Source organism: Nannospalax galili, unplaced genomic scaffold (assembly GCF_000622305.1).
Source record: "Nannospalax galili isolate Female #2095 unplaced genomic scaffold, S.galili_v1.0 scaffold751, whole genome shotgun sequence".
In the NCBI taxonomy this organism is placed as follows: domain Eukaryota; kingdom Metazoa; phylum Chordata; class Mammalia; order Rodentia; family Spalacidae; genus Nannospalax; species Nannospalax galili.
Window position 1 is genome coordinate 3,405,156 of NW_008331125.1, and position 7,857 is coordinate 3,413,012.

Below are 7,857 nucleotides of genomic sequence, written 5' to 3' on the forward strand. Positions count from 1 at the left end.
CTCAGCAGTTAAGAAAGATGAAATAATGAAATTTGCAGGAAATGGATGGATCTAGAAACTTATACTAAGTAACACAGACTCAGAAAAACAAAAGATGTATATTCTCCCTCATTTGTGGATCCTAGCACCAAATCCTCATAAGGGAGTGCATATCCTGATGTTACTGCAGGAACCAGGAATATGGAAAGGAACCAGGGAGGTAAAGGGAAAGAAGGAATCCGAGAGAGAATAATAGTAAGAGAAAGGCATTACTAAGGGAGAAATATGTAAAAAGTGGGCAGTTACAGAGGAGTGGGGAAGGAGGGCTATACAAAGAACTATGGGAAGAAAGGGGAAGGAGCTCAAAAGAGGTGGGACCATAGTATACAGAAACTATCAAAGGAGAAAGGGGGAAAATGGGAACACTTTAAATGGGGAGGGTGGGGAAGGAGGATAAGACAGGGAGAGAAAAGAGATAAATAGTGCCTAGCTAGTATAAAAAACACAGGGGGGGGGGTTGGGGATTTAGCTCTGTGCTAGAGCGCTTGCCTGGGTTCAGTCCTCAGCGCCCCCCCCCAAAAAAAAGACAAAAATAAAAAACAGAGGGAATTGTGTTAGTTCAGAAACCTACTGAAAAATTATACATACACTATCTCTACATGAGTACCTGACTATAGCTGAAGCTACATAGCAGGAAACAGTGCCAGACAGGAGAAACCTTCCTTTGAGTCGTTGGCCAGGGTAGTCCAAGAGACTCCCAAAATTTCACAGGCTATTGCCACAGTCCTTGATTGCCTCCCAGAACTTGATGGTAAGACCCCATTGCTGAAAACAGGACATACTTTGGACAGGATATGGAGCAATGGAGCTGGAACTGACCTGGAAGCCACCTCCTCTGAAGGCTAGCTATCATAGCTTTGGAGAGCATTGCCGAAGCTGCTAAGGGACAACATCAATCGATGGTCCGACCCTACCTTCAAGGCCTTAAAACCACATCAATGACCAAGATAGCAAAGAACATTGGTACAGTAGTGGCACTTTTATCTCAGGGGTAATCAACAGCTGCTTAATTGGATTTAAAGCCCACTCAATGAGAGGAAACATATGTCTAGTACTATAAACCTAGCCAAATACACATAGCTGGAGAGGTCATAGACCTTAGAGAAAACCCCAAGACTCTCATATCCCTAAACAAATGTAATTTCTTACCATGTGCAAAATATGGATCCTTAAATTTATAGACAAGTATCCCATCAATGTCATTTACAGTCACCACCCATAAAAATAGTTTCCTTTTCAACATACGGAGATTATTACAGAGTTACAACACTGGTCACACACAGAGATTCTCTGTGAATTGCCCAAGCCTAAGTGGCACATCCAGAATGCAACCTCTACACCTAAGACTCATGGAACATAGAACAAAGGATGAAGAGAACACTAATGCATCTTTTAATTCTCATCAGTGAAGCTCCCTCATGCAACAGAGGGCCAGGAACAAAAAAGGTCACAAATGGCCAAAATGCAGAGAATAAGAGTCTGTAGACTTTGGGCCCTTGGATAGGACTCCTGTATTGAGGTCCACCCACCCAGGACTCAAGGTCCATTGAGGAAGAGGGGGTGGAAAGATTGTAAGAGCCAGAGAGGTGGTGTATGACCATACAGAAATGGTCCTACAGGCACCTGGGACCCTTCTCATGCAAACCTACAATAATGGTGTCAGCGTGCACAAGACCCATGAAGACTTAGGCAGACAAAAACCCAGCACAGTACTGTGGACCACAGTTGAAGAATTATTGGCAGCTGATTACTGCTAGCTGAGTAAGAACTCATCTTGAAAGGAGAGACTGTAGATAGGCTGACTAAACCCTGGTGGATGCACTTGCACTGAGGGACATCTTGGGACACTAACTTTACATAATAGGCCTTAATACAAATGACAGAATGTATGAACTCCTGAGGGTGGGGGTATGGGAGGGTGCCAAAGGGGAAGGCAGAAGGAGGTATAAAGGTGATTTTATGTATGAAATACATAGAAATTCTATAAAAATGTATTAAAATATGGACTGCTTTACGAATTTGCTTGTCATCCTTGTGCAGGGGCCATGCTAATCTTCTCTGTATCATTCCAATTTAAGTATATGTGCCCCTGAAATGAGCACAAAAGAAGATACTTTTAAATAAAGTTTTAACCCTTCTAAAATGAAAAAGAAAACAATTTGCCAATATATATATAATCAAAGAGTAAAATGTTGATATTCTAGTTTGAATGCATAATTCTATACTTGGAAAATGTGGTGGCTTGAATGAAAATGTCTCCCACAGGCTCCAAGTATTTGGACATTTTGTCTCCAGATGATGGTGCTGTTTGGGGAGGTCTTAGAAAGTGTGGCTATCCTAGAGGAAGCGTGTCACTGATGGTGGGCTTAGCGAGTTCTTAAGCCTTGCCCGACCTCCAGTTGCTCTCTTGCTTCCTGTGCCTGTGTGATGATGTGAGAGCTTAGGTTCTGCTGCTCCTGCTCCAGCCACCTCCAGCCACCATGCCTCCCTTCCATGATGGACTGTAATTCCCCTGGAACTGTAAACTCAAATAAACTCTTCCTTCTATATATTGCTTTGGTCAGTGTTTCTATCACAGCACAGAGAAGTGACTAATACAGAAAATCTATTCTAGATTTGGAATTCAAAGTATGGGAAACATTTTCTGTGCACATACTAACATGTAAAAATTTATTTATGTAAGAAATCCCAATAAAATCATTGATTCACTTAAGTGAAATGGTTGTTTTGGATTGTCATCAGTGTCCTATTTGGGGTAAAGAGTTAATTGTTCATGTCTCCCCACAAAAAGTCAAACAATACTATCCTAACCGTAGGTGACACTATTGGCTTTAGGGCCAGTCTGAAAAGCGGTGGGGGAGGGGGGGCAAATACCAGCATTTATTGGTCTACTTCTTGACAACAAGCATCTGTTGCCTCACATTCCTCCTGCTATGTGCTCCCTGCAACAATTAATGCTATTCCCCTCAAACCATGAGTCAAAGTAAGTTCCTCCTCCACTTAAGCCCCTTCTTGTCATGTATTCAGTCACAGAAACAGGATGTAAGAATGTCATAAAATGACCAGAATCTGGACCTTTAATTAACCTTACAACCAGAAAACTACTGCAAACAAATTTACTGAACCATGTGCTCTTGTGGCTTGTGCACCTTTGGGCACCTGACCTTGATTCTTGGGAACCAGTTTACTGTTCAAAGATAGTGAATGAATGTGGGTATGCTTGAGAGTGAAGAAATCAAAGTGCTGAAAGGCAGCACATCTTCATTGGAAATATTATTGGGAAGAATGCTTGACATTGTGTGTATGAGATGTTTTAGGCTTAGGGATGAAAGAGCAAGATTGTTAAGATAAAGGTGGATCCAAGCTTGTAGTTCCCAACTGAAGTTGGAGAAATGGTTTTGAATAAAAGTATGGGTGAGGCCTGACTCAGCAGCACAGGTCTGGGAGATATCTGGAGGAATGAGTATCCTCTGAGTTAAAGCTCACTCATAACTAAAGTTAAGAGTCAGCCTGTTTAATGTGGCTTGGTAACACCACATCAAGAAAAGTAATTAATCCAAATCCCCAGCACCAGACAAAAAAACGAGCACTTTTCTAAGTTATTACATATTATTGATAATCAATCTTGAAAGAGTGTAAGACTGAACAGAGAAGCATAACTTGTCCTGGGAAAATATACCAATTCTGGGGATACAGAGCTGGAGTGTTCACCTAGTATGCAGAAGGCTTTACTTTCAATTCCTGGTAATACACACAAGGGGAGGGGAGGGGAGGGGAGAGAGAGAGAGAGAGAGAGAGAGAGAGAGAGAGAGAGAGAGAGAGACAGAGAGACAGAGACAGAGAGAGGAGAGAGAGAGAGAATATTATTAGTCAGGTGTGATGGTGTGGCTTTCTGAGAGTTAAAGGCCTGCCTGGTCTACATAGGGAAGCCCAGGCCAGCCAAGGCTACCTAGTGAGATCTTTTCTCCAAAACCAAACAAAAGCAAGAAACTCATTCACTTGGGAGGCAAAGGTAGGATCACTATAAGATTGAGGCCAGCCTGTTCTACACAGCAAGTTCCAGGACAGCCAGAACGACACAGGGAGACTATATCAACACAGTCTCAACTCTCTTCCCCCTGAAGAATGATATATTTTAAATATTTTATTTATTATTATCATTTTCTGGTCTTTTTGAAACAGGGTCACCCTGTAGTCTCAGCTGGCCTAGAAGTTATTATTTTTATTTTATGTGTATGAGTGTATTACCTGCATGTATGTAAGTGCACCCATGTAGTACAAGGCCTGTGGAGGTCAGAAGAGGGTATTGGATCCCCAAGAACTAGAGTTACAGATGGCTGTTAGCTGCCATGTGGGTGCTGAGAAACTGAACCTGGGTCTTCTGCAAGAGTAGCCAGTGCTTATAACTGCAGCCCAAGAATGACTTTTTTTCTTGAGACAAGGTTTCAATATGTACCCCTGGCTGATCTGGAACTCAACACAGACCAGGCTGGCCTCAAACTCAGGGAGTTTTGCCCACGTCTGTCTCCTGATTACTGGAATTAAAGGCATGCACCATCATATTTGGCTTCCAAAATGATTTTTTTTTGTCTTTTTGAGACAGGGTCTCTCTGTAGCCCAAGTTGGCCTGGAACTCACTATGTAGACCAGGCTGGCCTTGAACTCACAGAGATCTGCCTGCCTTTGCCTCCCAAGTGTTGGAACTAATGCACTACCATGCCTGGCCCAAAATTAATTTTTTTTAAAAAAATATTTTAAAATATTTTTATTTTATGTGTATGCGTGTATTGCCTGCATGTAGGTGAATGCACCCATGTTGTGCAGTGCCCACAGAGGACAGAAGAGGCTGTCGGATCTTCTGGAACTGGATTTACAGACAGTTGTCAGCTGCCATGTGGGTGCTGAGACTCAAACCCGGATCTTCTGCAAGAACAACCAGTTTTCTTAACCACTGAGCCATCTCTCCAGCCCCCATAATGATTTATTTCTATAAATACAACTAATCGTGACTGTAAAGACAATATGATTATATTTCAACATAAATTCCTAACGTTTATTTTCCACTTTTGTCCTTTTAGACCTTTTTGTGTGTGTGATGGTGACGTGGACTGATCGAACCCAGACCCTCACGAAAGCTTGGAAGTGCTGTATTACTGAACTACTCCTCCCCCAGTCTTGTTTCTTTGATGTAGCTCCAATCTCAGCACTGAGCAACTCCTCAGAACATAAAAGTCCATGCAACACACACCCAATCATTTCATTCCTGGAATGGTACCATGACACTAACAGAAAAAAATGAATGAAAATTAGTCAGATGAAGAAGTGATCCAGGGCTGGAGAGATAATTACTGGAATTAAAGGCACCACCATATCTGGCTTCCAAAGTGGTTTTTTTTTTTTTTTTTTTTTTTTTTTTTTTTTTTTTTTTTTTTTTGGTCCGGCTGCTCTTGCAAAGGACCCAGGTTCAATTACCAGCACCCACATGGCAGCTAACAACCGTCCATAGCTTCAGTTCCAGGGGATCTGTCACCCTCTTCCGATCTCCTTGGGCACTGTATGCCTGACATGGGTATGCTTACACACATGCAGACAATATACTCATACACATAAAATAAAAATAAACCATCTCTCATAAGTTGGAGAGATGGCTCAGTGGTTAGGAGCACTTTCTACTCTTCCAGAGGACCCGAGTTCAGTTCCTAGCACATGTGGCTCACAATTGCTTGTAACTCCAGCTCCAGGGGACTCAATTCCTTTTTCTGTCTTGGGCAGACACACACACACACAAATCTTTAAAAAGTTTTAAGACTTTTTCTATACTGATGCTGGCACTCCCCATCCTATTTCATCTTTATAGAAATCACTCAGTTATATAATTTTAGTGTAGACAGCAGTGTTGGAAGGAAAGATAATTTCTCTTCTATCCCTTTGGTAACTTCAGCTTGGGCTAAGCACTAAGTAGATACAACTTAGCAGGTGGAAAATACTACTTGTAGTAGCAGCAGTAGTAATAGAGGTGCTGGAGCTCAAACCCAAGTCACTACTGACTACTTCCTAGTCTGTTCATTTTTAACAATTAAAAAAGTATTTTATTATATTTTATTTTATATTATGTATGAGTGTATTGCCTACATGTGTGTAAGTGCACCCATGTCATGCAATGCCCAAGGAGGTCAGAAGAGGGCATTGAATCCCCTGGAACTGGAGTTAAAGACAGTTGTTAGCCATCATGTGGGTACTGGGAATCAAACCCGGGTCCTCTGCAAGACCAGGCAGCGCTCTTAATCGCTGAGTCATCTTTCTAGCCACCATTTTTAATAATTAAAAAAAATGTGTGTGCATGTGTGTGTATCCAGGTACACACAGGCCACAGCACACATGTGGAGCCAGAGACAACTTTCAGGAGCCAGTTCCCTCCTTCCATCTTGTTCAGGTAGAGTCTCTCTTGCTTCTGCTGCTATGTAGCACACTCCAGACTCACTGGCCTTCAAGTTCCCAGGCCATTCTGTCTCCGCCTGTACAGGTGTAGGGCTTACGTATGCTCACCATCAAATCCTGCTTTTTTATATTTATTTTATTAGGTCTTTGAGACAGGGTCTTCCTGTAGCCCCAGCTGGACTGGAACTCACTAGCTAGACCAGGCTGGCCTTGAACTCATAGAGATCCACCTGTCTCTGTCTCCTGAGTGCTGGGATTAAGAGCATGTGTAACCACACCGAGCCCTGCTTTTATTTTTTTTCTAAATGTGGATTCCGAGAGTTGAACTTAGTTCATCAGGCTTGAATGGCTCGCATTTAAAAAAAACTTTTACAAAAACTTTATTGAGAATTTCATACATGCATATAAGGTGTTTTGAGCAAATCCATGCCCACTCCCTCCCCTCCAACATTCCCCCCTCTGAAGAGGTAACCCTAAAATCTTTTAAGAACTAGATACAAGCTCCAAAAAACTTTAGACATTTTGACATTTTTGGCCTTTGGAACAGAGTGTGTTGCTAGCAGGCCCAAGGACATTTTGACTTTTAGCCCAGAAACTGGCTACATTTCTTTGGGGTCTTTTTACCCTAATGGCTAGCATTTCTTATCTGCCGAGCCATCTCCTTGGCCCCAGTCTCTTAAAATTTAAATGCACATGGGGACCCTCAAAGAGGATTATGGTCCAAAGAAATGATCAAAGCAGAAAGCTTTTTTTTTTTTTTTTTTTTTTTTTTTTTTTTTTTTAAAAAAAAAAAAGTAGCCCCAGCTGTCCTGGAACTCACTTTGTAGACCAGGCTGGCCTCGAACTCACAAAGATCCACCTGCCTCTGCCTCCCAAGTGCTGGGATTAAAGGCGTGAGCCACCATGCCCGCCTAGAAAGCTATTTTTTAAAAAATTTACTTTTGACTTTTTATGTGTATGAGTGTATTGCCTGCATGTATGTAAATGTACTTCTGTTGTGCAGTGCCTGAGGATGACAGAAGAGGGTGTCAGATCCCTTGGAACTGGAGCTAGAAACAGACTGTCATGTGGATGCTGGGATTTGAACCAGGGTCTTCAGTCAGTGCTCTTAATCGCTGAGCCATCTCTCCAGCCCTCAAAGCAGAAAGCTCTTGAAACTCCTAGGCAAAGAAATGATCCCTTTGCACGTAAACGTTAACACAATGGGTTTCCAGCCTTTCTGTTAGGGGAAGAAAGTTATGGGGATGTCATTTGAAGACAGATTTACCTTATTTAACTACTTCCTCTTACATCAAGTTTTCGTTTTTTTAACTTTGTGGCTTTCTAGGTGCTGTTCTTTCTGTACTTTCATATTTCTGGGATATATATATATATATATAT

General features: G+C 41.9%; 1 non-coding gene across 1 annotated transcript; it reads right to left on the reverse strand.

Moving 5' to 3' along the window:
- Positions 1-2,034: 2,034 nt before the first annotated feature.
- LOC115068202 lies at positions 2,035-2,141 on the reverse strand. The gene has a single exon (XR_003847578.1). It is a non-coding gene; the product is annotated as a U6 spliceosomal RNA (small nuclear RNA).
- Between the last annotated feature and the right edge of the window lie 5,716 nt (positions 2,142-7,857).